Source organism: Lampris incognitus, chromosome 16 (genome assembly GCF_029633865.1).
Source record: "Lampris incognitus isolate fLamInc1 chromosome 16, fLamInc1.hap2, whole genome shotgun sequence".
Classification (NCBI taxonomy): Eukaryota; Metazoa; Chordata; class Actinopteri; order Lampriformes; family Lampridae; genus Lampris; species Lampris incognitus.
This window is the reverse complement of record NC_079226.1, coordinates 35956165-35973503: the sequence shown is the minus strand read 5'-3', so window position 1 is coordinate 35973503 and position 17339 is coordinate 35956165.

Genomic DNA, 17339 nt, shown 5'->3' with positions numbered 1-17339 from the left:
TTGGAACGGTGGTGCTTATTTTGTACGTGATTATGTGTGTGCGTGGGATGTGTGAGTCGCTCCACACACGTGTGCATGCGTGTGTGTGTATTGGTCGGTGTCTATGTGCTCTATGTATGCTTGTGTCTCACTGTGAGTAGGTCCTTGTGTGTGTGTGTGTGTGTGTGTGTGTCTATGTGCTCTATGTATGCTTGTGTCTCACTGTGAGTGGGTCCTTGTGTGTGTGTGTGTGTGTGTGTGTGTGTGTGTGTGTGTGTGTGTGTGTGTGTGTGTCTATGTGCTCTATGTATGCTTGTGTCTCACTGTGAGTGGGTCCTTGTGTGTGTGTGTGTGTGTGTGTGTGTGTGTGTGTGTCTATGTGCTCTATGTATGCTTGTGTCTCACTGTGAGTGGGTCCTTGTGTGTGTGTGTGTGTGTGTGTGTGTGTGTGTGTGTGTGTGTGTGTGTGTGTGTGTCTATGTGCTCTATGTATGCTTGTGTCTCACTGTGAGTGGGTCCTTGTGTGTGTGTGTGTGTGTGTGTGTGTGTGTGTGTGTGTGTGTGTGTGTGTATGTGTGTGTGTATTAGTTGGTGTCTATATGTGCTCTACATATGCATGTGTCTCACTGTGAGTGGGTCCTTGTGTGTGTGTGTGTGTGTGTGTGTGTGTGTGAACGTGTGTGTGTGTGTGTGTCTGTGTGTGTGTGTGTTGTGTGTGTGTGTGTGTGTGTGTGTGTGTATTGGTTGGTGTCTGCTCTGCGTATGCATGTGTCTCACTGTGAGTGGGTCCTTGCTCGTGTGTGTGTGTGTGTGTGTGTGTGTGTGTGTGTGTGTGTGTGTGTGTGTGTGTGTGTGTGTGTGTGTGTGTGTGTGTGTGTGTGTGTGTCTTTAAATAAGCGTGTGAGTGGGTGGGTGCCTATGAATGAATTTATATTTGCGTGTCTCTGTATGTACATGGGTATTTACCTCGATGTTTGTGCATCCATGTGTGCGCGCATGTGATCCGCCTGTTCTCAAAAGAGGTTTGGCAGCATCCATATTTGATGTGACAGTGTGTGCTTACGTGTGTGTGTGTGTGTGTGTGTGCATGGACCTACGTGTGTGTGTGTGTGTGTGTGTGTGCTTACAGATATAATGGATTTTGTTTTGGAATGAAGGTGTTTGCTTTGTGTGCTTGTGTGTGTGTGTGTGTGTGTGTGTGTGTGTGTGTGTGTGTGTGTGTGTGTGTGTGTGTGTGTGTGTGTGTGTGCGCGAGTGTGTGTTCATATGTCTGGGAATAGATTTCCTTTTGTTCCCACCCTGATAGGAGAGCTCTGCTGGTGTGCCCATCACTTGTGTGTGCTGGATAAGTATGTATCCGTGCACGTGTGTATTCCTTTCCCTCCCGAGGGGGGGGGGGGCAGGGGGGGGTTGTGGCTGAACTGCACAGCGGCTCTGCAGTTCAGCTGTACCAGGAGTGCCCTCCTTTTGGGGTCCGCCGTTGTCTGACCCACACACGCGCACGTCGCCGCAGTCAGATGAGCCGTCCCCCACGTCTGCGAATAGCTCGAACCCCAGGACGGACACACGGCCCCGGTCCACCTCCTGTGTTCAGGAACCAAACAGGAGACTTGTTAAGACCACTTTCCAGGAACCAGGCATCACAAGGTGTCAACTCACCCGCTGATGAGATGTGGGGGGGGGGGGGGGGCGTTAGATTCGTCACATGTTGCCTGGTGGTGCAGCGCCTGCCCTGCTACCTCGCAGCAACAGGGTCCTCGGCTCAGTGGTTTCGGGGGGGGGGGGGGTTACTTTATACATGTACTCTGTCACAATTACAAATTACCTGTTGAAAAACGTATCCAGTAACGTACTCTAAGTATCACAGCCTTAAAGTAATGGTCACTTTCAGTTACTTTTAGGTGACCTCAATGCCAAATATGAAACCTTAGAAAGGACAGCGGGGACATCAAGCGTTTAAGCGTCACAACATGGGGCAGAAAGGCAGACAGACAACGTCGAGGGGGAGGATCCCTCCTCTGTTGCCCCTCCCTGAGGTTCCTTCCTGGAGGAAGGACCGCGAGGATGAGAAGCATGCAGGAGGAACATCTCTTCAGCCACCACTCCCTGCACGTGTGTGTGAGTGTGTGTGTCTGTGTGTGTCTGTGTGTGTGTGTGTGTGAGCTGTCAGACGAAGTCTCTCTTCCCTCTCCCCGAGATTAAGAGGAAAACCAGATTACCGCAGCTACAGTGTTTTCGCGTTAACACCTCCGCTCCTCTCCTTGCAAAGCCGGGGGCTCCGGGAACGGCTCACTTATGGCCATCATCCGAGCCCCGCTCTCAGAATAGCCTCCTGCAGGGCACGCAGGTGTCAGGGGATCGGTGACGGAAGTGGGAACTACCCAGCTGTGGTAATAAGTACCTTCCCTCGTCTGAATAGCGCCGGGGACTTTTTTTTTTACGGGAATGAGTCAGACTCGTTGGTGCGAAAGCGTTGCAGGAGAGCCAAATGTCGATGTACTCACTTTGCTTTGAGTTGTGGGGTGGGGTGGGGTGGGGGAGGAGGTGGGGGCTTGATGTGTCCACCATAGCCAGCAACTCCTCCGCTCTGCACCTCCCCTGTTCTTTCCCTCAGACCGCGGAAATTCAGCTAGTAGTAGCCGGTAATCCGACCCCAGGAGAAATGACTGCATGATGCTCCCCGCTTATAATGCACCACGTTCTCTTAAAAGGCTCGTTTGTTCCACAGCTAGCTGTATTTTGAAAATAATTAGAAAAAAATCTCAGCAAAATTGGCTGTTTGGGGAAAGCGGGTACAGCCACACACACACACGCGCACACACGCACACACACGCACACACGCACACACACACGCCTTAACTGACAGGCAGGTACTGCAGGGGTGGGCCTTCCTCTGCGTAACCTTCCACATGGGTGCCTTGCCAAGAGCCAGAGGCGGACTTTACCGTTAGGCAGAGGTGGGCGATTGCCTCAGGCCCCGAGCTACCAAGGGGCCCATAAAACACCTCATGAACTTACGGTGAAGAATGGGTTTTTTTTCTTAACTTTTCTCTAATTAATCGGCTTTCTAAAAATCCGTACGCTAAAATGGCATCAGAAGGCTAATTCACGAGTGTCACAGCGCCCCCCCCCCCATTCCCCAGTACACCCCCCCTCCTCCTCCTCCATTCCCCACTACATTTGTGCTATTCCATGACCTTACCGCGCATCTGCGGACATGATTCGGGGAAAGGGGGGAGGTGGGAGGAAAGCAGGAGGTTTTTAGCAAAACTGCCAAAGGTAACAACTTTTCTCATGGCAGCTACTAACGTTACCCGTCATCATCGGTGGTCACTCGGGGTCGAGTATGACTGTCCTCCTTCTGGATCCTTGCAGGAGGGCGCCTGCGCGTGACAACTTTTTATGTGGACGGTCCTTAGCAGGGGGGTGGCCAGAGTCCAATGGCAAGACGATTGGGGACCACCCTCAGTTGCAGCCTTCATCTTCCTTCACTGGCATTGTCCTCCGTCAGTTCTGCCTTTGAGGTCTTTGTTGGATCGCGGCTCGTCTGGCGCCTCCCCCTTGACCTACCCACCTCGAGTCACCCTTACCGGGAGCCAAGCACCGGACGGCTTAGCTCTTGGGATCACTGCTACACGCACGCTTCTCCACCGAGGCAAGGTGGCGACCCGGGAGAAGTAACATTACTAAGGAGCTGCTGCATGCGCTAGCACTAGTGTTAGCATTGCTAATACTAGCGGAGAAGAGTGGCTACCCGTTGCTGCCGGCGGTGTCAGCTCGGGCTGCTCAAGTGATGCTGCTGCTACATGCAGGTAAAACCTCACAGGATCCTTTGGCTGGGGATGGAAACTGACCTGCTGCGTCCACTCTCCATGATAACTACGGCTACGATGACGATGGCGACACTGTTAATAATCAGCTAGTGAGTAGCAGCCACTCTAGCACTTGAAGATGACCCAGTGCTGTGGCCGAAGCAGCTCTCAGACAAAGGGCACTAATCAATAGTGCAGAGTGGACCCATTCAGGTCAAGGATAGAATTTTTCAAAAGTTCAAGAGGGGCGCAGATTTACAAGCGGTAACTACTACGTGCAAATGAAGAATGGAGAAACGATAAGCGGGCCCTGGCTCGTGTACAGAGAGAGAGAGAGAGAGAGAGAGAGAGAGAGAGAGAGAGAGAGAGAGAGAGAGAGAGAGAGAGAGAGAGAGAGAGAGAGAGAGAGAGAGAGAGAGAGAGAGAGAGAGAGAGAGAGAGAGAGAGAGAGAGAGAGAGAGAGAGAGGGAGCGAGGGAGAGAGCGAGGGAGGGAGGGAGGGAGAGAGAGGGAGAGAGAGAGAGAGAGAGAGAGAGAGAGGGAGAGAGAGAGAGAGAGAGAGAGAGAGAGAGAGAGAGAGAGAGAGAGAGAGAGAGAGGGGGGGAAAAAAAAGACTTATGTGATTGTATTGCCGCCTGTTTGGAAATCGAGAAAAGAGCACTCAGCTGAATGGGGATGCGCTCAATAACAAGAAAAATCTTTCCGCCCACTCGAGACGGCGTGAGAAGTCTGCTGAACACATTGCAAACATGGATACCTGCTGCAATCTATCACGGAGACAACAAACAAACATAGCTATAGATCAGGCGGAACCGAGATCTAATTGCTCCGCGTAAACTGCTAGAAAGAGATTTTAAGAAGACGAATTGCGGTTGTGAACCGTCTGCCAGAGCGTAATCTCGCATTTCGTGGCCACTGAGACAGGTTGTTTGAGTCTGGCGATGGAAATGTCCTTGGGCACGTACAACTGATGGCTCAGTTTGACCGAGTCATGAGAGAGCATGTGAAGATGACTCAAGCAACAACAACAAAAAAAGCTAATTGACGCTCATTTAAGCAAGCACATTCAAAATGAACTAATTTCCCTTGTGGCAAAGCATACAACTGATGTAATAGTAGGGGGAGTAAAGAAAGCCAAATACCATGCGGCAATCACGGACTGCACCCCAGACCTCGGTCACTATGAGCGGCTATCAGTGGTGCTACGAATTGTAAAATTGTGAGACCTCGAAAGATGTCTCCACCCAGACTGCAGCGCACCCCTCACTTTCTAAACAAAAGCGATCCCCGGATCTCGCTCCCTCTGTGTGAAATGCAAAAAAAAGAAGAAGTAGGGACTTATTATCACTGTATCTAGCAATGCCCCTTGATGTGCAGGTACTGGAAAAATACTGCCAAGGAGCTTAGCTCAATTTCCTACAAAACAGTAAAGATGGAAGCAGGTTTGTTTGTGATGAATATACCTACGGGGCAGTTCTCGTTGTCCGCTGGACAGCTGATGTTAGCGGGTAAACGTCTACTTCTCGTGAGACGATGGATTCTCTTCCACGGGATCAAGGGGAACCCTCCCTCAGTCACACCGTGGTGCAGAGAATCATTTAAGTTGTTTTCCTATGGAACACCTCAGTGCTACATTAAAGGGCAATGACAACTTCTTTTATAATATTTGGCAACCCCCTTCCTTGAGTTTTCTTGCTGCATGCTCAATAATCCAGGTAAGGACGTCAAAGAAGGTTGAATCAGTTCATCTGGACACAGCGTTTATCGACAGATATGTTTCATCATCATCTAAGTGACCTCTTCAGTCTAAATTGACTGCAGGCATCCCTACCCTTAATACAGTAGCATAACGCTCGAAACCAACGACCGGTTTCATATGCAAATATGAAATACGAACGCAAATATGGGCATGGCCGTTAACTGGAGTTACAACGCCCATGGATACTATTCACAGAGGATTAGGGAATGTTGCAATCACAGCATTGTAAGCCCCCCCTCCCTTAACATAGATGTTAAAAGGGAACAACTATACCTGAAACGAGGGGGGGGGGCAAGTCATCTGTGACCTGTGACATCTGTCAGCATCTTTGGTCTGTTACGGCAACTTTACTCTCTGTTCTGCTCCTCAGCTCACTGCTGGACCAATTTAAAGGAACATGTCAAGAACTTTACACTGAAGGCGTTGTCTACAACCAGGTGGGAGTGTAGGGTTAAAGCCGTTGAAGCTGTTTGCTACCAGCTGCCTGAAATCATGAAGGCATTGACTGCTCTAAATGAGTACGCCACAGAGTAACAGGATGCAGATGTTGTCGTAACAGCTGGCAGCATCTGCCAGGAGATGCAGAGATGGCCTTTTGCAGTAAGTGCCATTGTGTGATACAACATGTTGTTTCCAATAAATAAAGTGAGCAAGATACTGCAGGGCCCCAAAGTTTCAGTCGAGACAGTGAGGAAAGAAATCAGGACGATGACAGGATTCCTTAAGGAATTTCTAGATCATGGATTCAACTCCGTCAAAAACAGATGCCAGGGAGATAGCAGAGAGGCTTGAGGTGGAGAAGGGCTGGCCAGATGTGCATCAGAGAAGAACAGCTAGTCAGTTATGAGTAGCAAGGAAGAAGCAAACTCAGTCAACTGCAGAAGAGCTCCTCAAAAGAGTTTTTCCTACCTCGTATAGATACAGCCCTTGTCACATTAGCGGAGAGATTTTCACAAATGGAAGCCTTCCATGAGCTGTATGGATTTCTCTACTCCATCGACATAATGAGAGGCACTGAGGAGGAAGGGGAGCTGGATGAATGCTGCCACAGATTGGAGCAGAGAATGGAGGATATTGATGCAGGGGGACCTGAGGTAAAGGGTGCCATTAGATCCTTCCCTACACATATTTCATCATCACTGAGATGCTTGATTATGCATATAAAGAGAATATCCTTGACATCTATCCAAATACGAGTATAGCTGGCAGACTTCTCACTCTCCCTGTGACAGTAGCTTCAGGTGAGAGAGGTTTCTCAGCACTGCAACTCATTAAAACGTACCTCAGGTCAACTATGTCACAGGACTCTCTCTGCACTTGCTGTTCTCTCCGTCGAGCAGGAAGTCAGGAGGTCACTGGATATGGAATTAGTGATTGCAAGAATTGCTGAGGTCAAGGCTGGCAAGGTCAAATTTAGGCCATCTAAACTATGCCTCCCCATCATACACAATATAGCCTACTGGCATATGACATACCACAACTTCTGAGGATCCACGAGAGAGATCCATCCCTTTTCTGATGATTCTGGATGCACCAACACAGCAACAGCCCAAGATTCCCTTCATGTGTTCCCCACCCCCTAAAGCTGAGTTGGTAAGGGGGAGAAAGCAAGACAAATTCAACCAATGTGAATAAAAAGAAATACATTCAGGTATGTTAATTATTTTTGTGTCTCCATAACTGACCTCTTATTGTCTTGTGTGTGAACTTGTCACTTTAGTAATACGAGAGAATACAGAAGACCATAAACAACTTCTTTTCTTTTTTGGATTTTTTTCCCCTTTTAATCCCCAATTGTATCCGGCCAATTACCCCACTCTTCCGAGCCATGCTGGTCGCTGCTCCACACCCCCTCTGCTGATCCGGGGAGATCCGATACCAGCCGCTTCTTTTCACCTGACAGTGAGGAGTTTCACCAGGGGGACATAGCGCATGGGAGGATCACGCTATCCCCCCCAGTCCCCCCCCCCCCCGAACAGGTGCCCCGACTGACCAGAGGAGGCGCTAGTGCATTGACCAGGACACATACCCACATCCGGCTTCCCACCCGCAGACACGGCCAATTGTGCCCGTAGGGACGCCCGACCAAGCCGGAGGTAACGCGGCCATAAACAGCCTCTAGAATTTGTGCAGCAAGCAGCAAGCAAGTCCAGTAAGGAGATCCTATCAGAGAACCTGCTGGAAAATCAAGGTAAAGGATGACAGCCAATGACAGATCTTCCAGGTGAATGGACAATATATTACAAACTTATCGTACAGAGATCATATTGTTTATGAAAGTACGCTTTTAGATTGGGTGGATTTGTTAAAATTAATATATTTTAGTTTGCTGTTTAACAAATGCAATTCCAGATGTCTGGCCATCATTGCTGTGTGAAGACTGATCATGAGAAGAAGTTACAGGTAGGACAAATAAGGATTGAGAAAGGGGGAGAAAAAAGGACGTGGAGGGCCCCCATGCATGTGTTTGCCTTGGGCCCCAAAATGACTAAAACCGCCCCTGCCAAGAGCTACAATAAACAGTTCCCACAGAAGATGGTGGGAATATATATATATAAAAAAAACTTTTCAGGCAAAATAAGTAGCACTTTCCCACAATTTTAATTGAATTACAGAAATATGACCTCCTAGCCAAGTTAAAACTCGCCACTTTTTTTCTACCTGTTCTTTTTGGAGTGATGCCATTATTGTCGTGGTCGTTTCGGTATCAAACAACCAACTTATGCATCTGTCAATAATGAGTTGTGGATGCGTTAACGGACAAAGGAAACATGAAAGGAACGAAGTCGATGCAGCCCAACCTCTCCTCCCCCTCCTGCAAGTCCATCTAGCTGAACTATTCCAGAGAGTTTCCGCAATTTAATTATAACATAAAATGTAGTTTAAATTAATGAAGTAACCAGGGGTTGAATAAGAAGTAGGCCTCGGTGGATCAAACGCACGCTTGTCAGAGTCGTATTTTACTCTGCCTTTCGAATTTCATCTGGAAAACAATATTTCTCATTTTATTGCACGCACGTATTGTGCATTGCTTTTGATCTGTGTGTGTGTGCATGTGTGTCTGTGTCTGTGTGTGTATCTGTCTGACTGTGCATCAATCTATCAAAGATATGTGTACAAACATTGGCTATAAAGCCGTCAGGTAAAATACAGAATGCCTCGTGTCCTGTGGGACAAAAAAAGAAAAAAATGAGTCCACGACCTTGTCAGAGAAAAGCGTGGACAGATGGCAGGTGGGATCCTGTACTTTCCTGTCCGCCTCGTGTTTAGTTGGGCCAAGTCAGCTGTCGCTGTGCTGTATTTCACTTCGCCACCCTTCCGTTGGTACATGTCATCTCGACACGCCGCACGCTCAGCTCAGAACAAAAAGGAGCTTTCCTCTGTGAAACTCGAAATACGAGAGAGGAAATCTTTCTATCTATTCCACAATTTAAAAAAAAACACTTCTCATTTTATATAACACCACACTTATTCTTGCCTTCTCCATACCCAATTCTTATTGTTCTCCAATTCACCATATAAAAAATGATCTATATACGTATATACATATGTGTGTGTGTGTGTCTTTAGACCATTGAGGCTTATGCAAAACTCAGTGTGAATACACAAAGAACATACACACTCCAAAACGGAAGGGCTCTGGTTAAATCAAGGACCCTTAGGACAACTTAGTCACCATGCCTCCCACAAAACACACAGCCATTAACACACAGGCCTGGTGGCAGGTCACTTGCTTTTAGAGCACCAAAATAAACAGAGGAGACTTCAGCTAATGCTTAAATAATGAAACAGAGTCGGCGGATCCGTGTTCTAAAACCAAGGGGCCAAAAGAAATATTTGCATTTTTTTTATTAAAAGGTGGATCTGAGACTAACTATGAGACCCAGATCTGAAGCCCTGTGAGTTCCTGTTGTGCTAAAGGGCCACAGCAACTAGAGGATATGCAACAGTGCTTGAACATGAAATGCTTTATGGATGTTAAGGAGAATTGTGAACTCAGTCCCCAATTTGGCTGTTAACCACTGAAGGAAGGCTGCAGTTGGTGGTGTGGGGACCCAGGGACGACTGGTATAAATGGACTAACAGGGCTATGCCATTCCTATCTTTTACAATAAGATGAGAAAAATATTGTAGTGAATTCGGGGGTCAACCGCAAGAACCTCCGCCGCCGGGACGCGAACCCGTATCTCCCGCACCGCGAGCAACATCGCTAACCGCTCGAGTCCGTCCCGTTAGCCAAGGGCTACCGAGCCTATTCATCTGTGATCGTTACATTGCCCCTTTGCTACGGGATTCGTGTCTATTTATCCATGCACGTTATACTACCCCCCTTCTTTGGGAAGTGCGTCCATCCCACTTCTGACACCAATGTAGCGAATTAGGGGGGGCAGCCCGGGAACTGCCACAGCCGGGACACGAACCCATGGCTCCCACACCGCAAGCGTCAACGTTAACCAGTCGACTTAAGGGTCCTACCCATTAACCCAGAGCTACCGAGCCTATTCATCCCTGATCGTTACAATATTGTTTTTAAAAAAACAACAACCTTAGAACAGATTATTTTAACTTTTGGTGGAACTTAAGAGCAGCAACAGCACCAAATAGTCACAAGAAAAAAACAAAATACATCTAAATGGGCTAATTTTTTACAGCCCAAACACAGCGGCATCAGCTTCCGTTCATCTTCGTGTTACGTGAGTGACAGGTGTCTTGGCACGCCCCCTTGATTTGCTGATCATTTGGACTAAAGTCAATCAGCCCACAGGCCACTGACTTTTGACCAATGACAGCACAGACAGTACAGTGACGTGCTACTTGTATGAGAGTGGGAGGGCAGAAAGGTGAGCTACCGTGGTAATGGCGGCCGCGGGCGTTAGCATGAACGAGATGGATTATTTACTTCCTCGTCCATTTCCTTCAGTGTCTTTGGAGGAAAGAGTGGAGGTGAAGAGACTGGAGACACATCGTCCAAACGATGTTCAAATAACACAAAAGGACAAACGGCAAAATCGTAAGCCTCGTGTTACTTGGTTTCAATGAAAGGACTGGCTGACGGCAAGCGCAGCTAACAATTCACTTCCCTGTTCCCCATGCTGGCTTTTTGGGGGAGACACGGCTTGGACCCCAACAAGGAATTGTGGATTTGAAACATTTATCCGACAAAATTAGGAAACATGAACGCAGCACAAGTCGCATTGGAAATAGCGGAAAGCTCTCAATGCTGGGTAAAGTTAACTTGTTGAGGGCCACCGCATTTCTATACAGACACACAACGAGCCGGTAAAGAAAATTCGTTATCACGGATTGTGGACAGTATTACGTTTTGTGGGGCACGTGAGCTAGCTCTGCGGGGGTCCGGGGATCTCCGACTTCACTCCAGCGGGGCGTGTTTCTGGACCTGTTGACCAGTTGGCTCTCTTTTTTTGGATAGCCAGTGTAAACTACTAATAAGACACGTTAGCCCCTAGCTAACGGGTCTGACCCTTTAGCCGAGCGGTTAGTGATGTCGCCTTGTGGTGCAGTACACCCCGTATCGAATCCCGCACTGGGCAAGAAAGTAGCCGGTTACACCAGTTAGTCGATCACCGATCAAACACACGGGTTGCCAAGAACACGTGTAAGACAAGCCAAAACGAGTTGCTTGATTGTGTGTTAGCTGTTTATGGACAACAACTGGCTGATGAAATGTGGCAGGCACCGTTTGTGGCTGTGCAAGCTGATGAGACAACCGATGTGGCACGTGTAAGTCAGTGCGTGGTTGTGCTCAGGGAACAATCTGAGAACAATCTTCACAGCGCTTTTACTGAAAAGTTGAAATGAACAGAAATAGCCGTCAAGACCGCAATGACATCTGTGGAGTCAGAGAGGTGTTTCAGCACACTTAAGAGGATCAAATCATTCCTTTGAAGCACTACTATGGGACAGGATAGGCTGAACGCCCTGGCTATGCTGTCTATTCGGCGGGACTTCATCCAAAAATCACCGGACTTCAATGACACGGTGATTAACCTGTTTGCATCCCAGAAAGGTTGTCGACGTGAGCTTCTCTTCAGATAAGGTAGGCCCAAGCCTATAGACCTCTTAAAAGACCACCAGACACGTATAGCTTTCCCGTCTACATATTGCTTGTCTCTCTTCTATAATGGCATTTATTTTTGCTGTGCTTACCAAATTGTTTTATTCGGGACATGTTTGACACAATGTGTTGTGTGTTGTAAAACGATTGTGATAAAAACAGTTGCAGTATTTATTGGCAGTCGTTTCAGTTGGGACACGTGTTGCTGTGCATCCTTAGGTGAGCCCTTTTCTGACAATGTAGGCTACATGGTTCTGCATTCTGTTCTATCGTGTAGCATATATATGCCATCATTCTTGCATATGTTTTTCTTGTTAAAAATGGCGTGTGTTAATGTGTACAGAGAAAAATAGTCAAACGGTGTGTGAGAGAGAGTTTTTTGGCATCAGGCCATTCTTAAACTTCTCTATAGTGTTATTGTAGAGCACTTGCTATAACAAGGTATTGTAGCGAATTCGGGGGACAACGCAACCACAGGAACTGCCGCGGCCGGGAAGCGAACCCGTGTCGCCCGCACCGCAGGAGACATCGCTAACCGCTCGACTGAAGGGTCACACCCACGAGCCAGCGGCCAGCGTGTCCTCTTATCCATGCACGTTACAGTATACGGTGTCGTTGCTCTCACTTGGTATCTCAGATGTGATGTTGCTGTTGCTGCAGTGTGAACTATAGATGGTATTGTGGTGATGCACAATTGAGGGTAGATTCACCAGGGGCTGCTTCTCCTTTAGGGCAGACGTTCAGAGTGCTGACGTAGGCAATGCTTAGGGTTTCCGGGGTGGAGCCATGTTTGCAGCAGCCTAGCGGTTAGCTGGTTGCCACGGGAGATTGTGCTGTATCGGTGTTGTTTTGTGTGGCGAGTAAACGGGATTGACTCGACTCGGTCTCTCCGTCTCCTCATTCCTGCCCTGGATAAGAAGACACGCTGGCCGCTGGCTCTCGGGTTTGACCCTTTAGTATAGTGGTTAGCGATGCCCCCTGCGGTGCGGGCGATACGGGTTCGCGTCCCGGCCGCGGCAGTTCCTGTAGTTGCGTTGTCCCCCGAATTCGCTAAATTATATTTGTTAGCCTGCCCAATATCACCACCAGCCGTCACTGGTGGGACCCTTAGTCAAAAAAAAAACAAGCTGGTGAGCACCGAAACCTGACAGGCTCAGTGTTGGTTTGTGCAGGATGGCAATGGTTTCCGTACCATTTGATCCAGGGGTCGACAACCTATGACACACGTGCCCACGGTGGCACCTGAGGCCGTTAACATGGGCACGCGGAGCAATTAAATTTTCGATATACTTTTTTTTGATTAAAAAACATGATGTAGCCTTATGGTGAACTAAATAAAAAATTCGATTCAAAATAATACTGAAATAATTGATTAGTCTCAAAACACTTTTTTTTTTTTGGGGGGGGGTTTCTCTCATTTTCTCCTCAATTGTACTTGGCCAATTACCCGACTCTTACCCACATCCGTCTTCCCACCCGCAGACACAGCCAGTTGTGTCTGTACGGACGCCCGACCAAGCCGGAGTCCGGAGCTAACACGGGGATTCGAACCCATGACGCCTGTATTAGTAGGCAACGGAATAAACCCTTACGCCACCCGGATGCCCTACACACCATTGTTTTTGACAGCAAGAGAGCGCGCACAAGTGACGTGACCTGTCATGCCCCGCCCCCTCCTGATCCGCCCACGAGCGCAGCGTTACAAGGCTAGTGTAAACTACTAATAAGACCCGTTAGTCCCTAGCTAATGGGTCTTTACCCTTTAGCCGAGCGGTTAGTGATGTCGCTTTGTGGTGCAGTACACCCCGTATCGAATCCCGCACCGGGCAAGAAAATAACCGGTTACATTGGTGGGATCCGGAAGTGTGTAGATCCTCAGAAGTCTCTTCGGAGCGCGGGAATAACAAAGCGCGAGGGCGCGCTTCCGGGGAGGGTGACGACTGTAAACTACTAATAAGACACGTTAGTCCCTAGCTAAAGGATCTGACCCTTTAGCCGAGCGGTTAGTGATGTCGCCTTGTGGTACAGTACACCACGTATCGAATCCCGCACCGGGCAAGAAAATAACCGGTTACATTAGTGACTACGTAGCATAGCTAGCTCTCTATTCTGTTTATGTCAAGAACAACTGGCGATGGCAGAAGCAAAAAAAGAAGTATGTTGTCTCCTATTCGCCTCTTTCAGCCGTCTTGGACAAACGAAATGGGATTTATTGTCGTGAAAGGACCAAGCTGTGTGCACTTGCCGTGAAAATGTGTGTCGAACTTCAGTGTAAAACGCCATTTTGAAACAAGCTAGGTGGAGACAAACGTCAACGATAAGGTTGATAAAGCGGAATCAGGCCAGAGGGCAGCGGCCCAGTACAGGAGGCTTTGCTTATCTGCTCCCGAACCCGAGCTACTGGGGGCAGCTGGGAAGTCGTACAGAAGCCGGTCTCCGATGGAGAGAACACGAAGGAGGCTTTCCTCAGCAGCTGGCACGTCATATTTGACGGGGTTACCAGACAAAGACGCCGTCATCGGCAGGATTGAAGAAACGCCCGTTTGTGCGAGAACTGTAGAGAGACGCGTTGCAGACGTGGCTGAACACGTAAGACGCCTGCAAACTCCTGACGTCAGCGTGGCTCCTGACGTCAGCGTGGATGTAAACGACGGCAAGCAGCGGTCACCAGATATTGCCACAAACAAGGGTCGCACTAAATTGGTAAGACTGAATTAATTTCCTTTTTTTTGTTTTCATACATTTGCACAAATAGTGTGTGTGTGTGTGTGTGTGTGTGTGGAGTGAGGCTCTTTTGGCTGGCAGAATCTAGACAGGGAGACAAGAAGCAATAAATAAATCAATAAATAAATAGATAGATAAATGGTCATTATGACAAATTGACAATGATACCCAATAAACTGCCTGTGTCCCTGAGCAAGGCAATGGCAAGACGAACTGGAGTTGGTCCCCGGGCGCTGCACGGTGGTTGCCCACTGCCCCTAGCTACACAGCTAGGATGGGTTATATGCAGAGAGGGATTTCCCCGAGGGGATTAATATAGTATATCATCAATGAACTAACTGTGTGTGTATGTCGGCCCTGTGTGACGGCCTGGCGGCCTGTCCAGGGTGCCTCCCCGCCTGCTGCCCAGTGACTGCTGGGATAGGGTCCAGCATCCCCACGACCCTGAGAGCAGGATAAGCGGTTCGGATTACGGCTGGATGGATGGATCAAGGAACTGGCACTCAGGTTGGTAATTTCTTTAAGTGGCACGGGATATCCAAAAGGTTGCTGAACCCCTGATTAAATCTAAGGCCCGACAAAACATCATGTGGTGCCCGTGTCTCCCTGAATCTACAGCTAGTTGCAGCAAGTAAATAAAGTATCACACTAAGGCCGAAAGCATGGCAAGTAACTGAGACTGGCGAAACCCGTGTGTTTTACGTGGCTCCACATGGCTGAATTAAAATGGAAACGTTATTGCACTGAAGCAGCTTGTCCTCAACAAGGAGTGTGTACCGCACGAACTGCCACTGCTTAATCGCTGATAGGGATCCAGTGTAATTCCAGCTCCCACACTCCATTTAAGCAGTTTTTTCCACCCTTGTCGTGAGGCTAAGTGGAGCACACCCAATGATTCAACCCTCAAATATGTGACCATGCTGTAACTTTGTTGTGGGATGACGCAGTTGAAAGCACAGACTGGTTTGTGAAGAACTTTTGTAGAATCAGAATCAGAAATTATTTTATTGTCATGTGCGATACGTGCACTCAGGATTTAGCTTGGCGTTGCTGGTACAGAGAGTAGAATAACAATAAAATAAGCATACCAAAACAACATGTGGCGGGGGGGGGGGCGTTGATTAGTCTGACTGCAACAGGGAAGAAGCTGTTCTTGTGGCATGAGGTTTTGGTCCTGATGGACCTCAGCCTGGGTGGCATGGTGATGCAGTGGTCAGTGTGGTCACCTCTCAGCAAGAAGGTCCTGGGTTCGAGCCCCGGGGTAGTCCAACCTTGGGGGTCATCCCGGGTCATCCTCTGTGAGGAGATGGCGTGTTCTCCCCGTGTCTGCGTGGGTTTCCTCCGGCTGCTCCGATTTCCTCCCAAAGTCCGAAGACCTGTAGGTCAGGTGACTCGGCCACACTAAATTGTCCCTAGGTGTGTGCGTGTGTGTGTGTGTGTGTGTGTGTGTGTGAGTCTGTCGGCCCTGTGATGGTCTGGCGGCCTGTCCAGGGTGTCTCCCCGCCTGCCGCCGAATGACTGCTGCGATAGGCTCCAGCATCCCCTCAACCCTAAGAGCAGGATAAGCAGTTTGGATAATGGATGGGTGGACCTCAGCCTCTTGCCAGTGGGCAGAGTCTCAAAAAGATGGTGTCCAGTATGGGAGGGGTCAGGAGCAGTCTTCCCTGCCTCCCTCAAGGTCCTGGAGGCATGTATCTCCTGAAGAGACGGGAGGCGACAGCCGATCGCCTTCTCCGCTGAGCGAGTGATGCGCTGCATCCTGTCCTGGTCCCCGGCGGTGGCAGCAACATACCAGACAGTGATGGAGGAGGTTGGGATGGACTAAATGACGGAGGTGTAGAAATCCACCGTCATCGTCTGTGGCAGGTTGGATTTCTTCAGCTGCCGCAGGAAGTACATCTTTGTCTCTCTCCCCCCACCTCCTTCTTCTTTTCTCTGCCCCACTACATTGATTTATTTCATCTTCCGGTTGCTGCTCACTGTAGTCCCTGTCCCACATGTGGTGTTGCTTACCGTAGGCCTACTCTGTCGCTTCACTCGCAGATGGAATAGGCCATTTAAGCCCAGGCTGAGGGAGGGCCCCGCAAGGACGGTACCCGAAAATAACCGTCCTTAGAACGACCTTGGTGTCTTTGACATAATGATGAATGTTTGAAGAAAACAATAATAACACATGTAATTTGTGTTTTGATGGGGTCCTTTGGGGGCCCCTCAGCGGTTGCCTACCTTTGCACAATGATGAAACAGCCTCTGGCTCTAAGTACACACGTTCAAATCCTAGTGGATGTCTCACTGAAAATGGCCCTCTTCAAACCTAAGACGAATAAAGTTCCAGACGTGAAGTATTAGGGAGCGACGGTAAAATTGCGTAAAAAAAATAGTGAAGATCACAGATAAACTTTGTTGTCACGCTTGAAATTGACAGATGGAATTACGTACACCCATCTGGTCAAATGTCAGATCAGTTACAAAGGTCAAAATCTTTTTCTTTTTTTTTTGAAGAAGAAGAAGAAGTAAAAAAAAAATAAATCATGGCAGCCTTAGAGCTAGCCTTGACACCTGCCAAATCAGATATCTTCTAATGACTTTCAGTCAAGGGTTTTCATCAAAGTGAAATGGAGGACTTGCAAAACCCAGCCTCAGCGGAAATTACTTTAAGCAATGAACTTTCTGACTGGAGAACTAACAGGGATGGGTTATTTGGAAGATGATTTCCCTCCCAATAAATGTCGTGCGTTATTAACTCGATGGCCCCTATCTCACGAGCACCTGATAAACCCCGGAAGGGTCCGGGCCTAGTAGCTCACATCTGAACAAGTTCAAAGCATCTCCATATCACAGCGGTACCGACGATATTTAATCAAAGCGCACCCCAGCTGGTGCCATGGCAACGCGAAGCCGCCACGAGCGGTCTATCCAATCAAAACACTTGAATACACATATTTAAGGGGTCGTCCTCAGCCACCTCCCCACCTCCCACCCTCAATTTC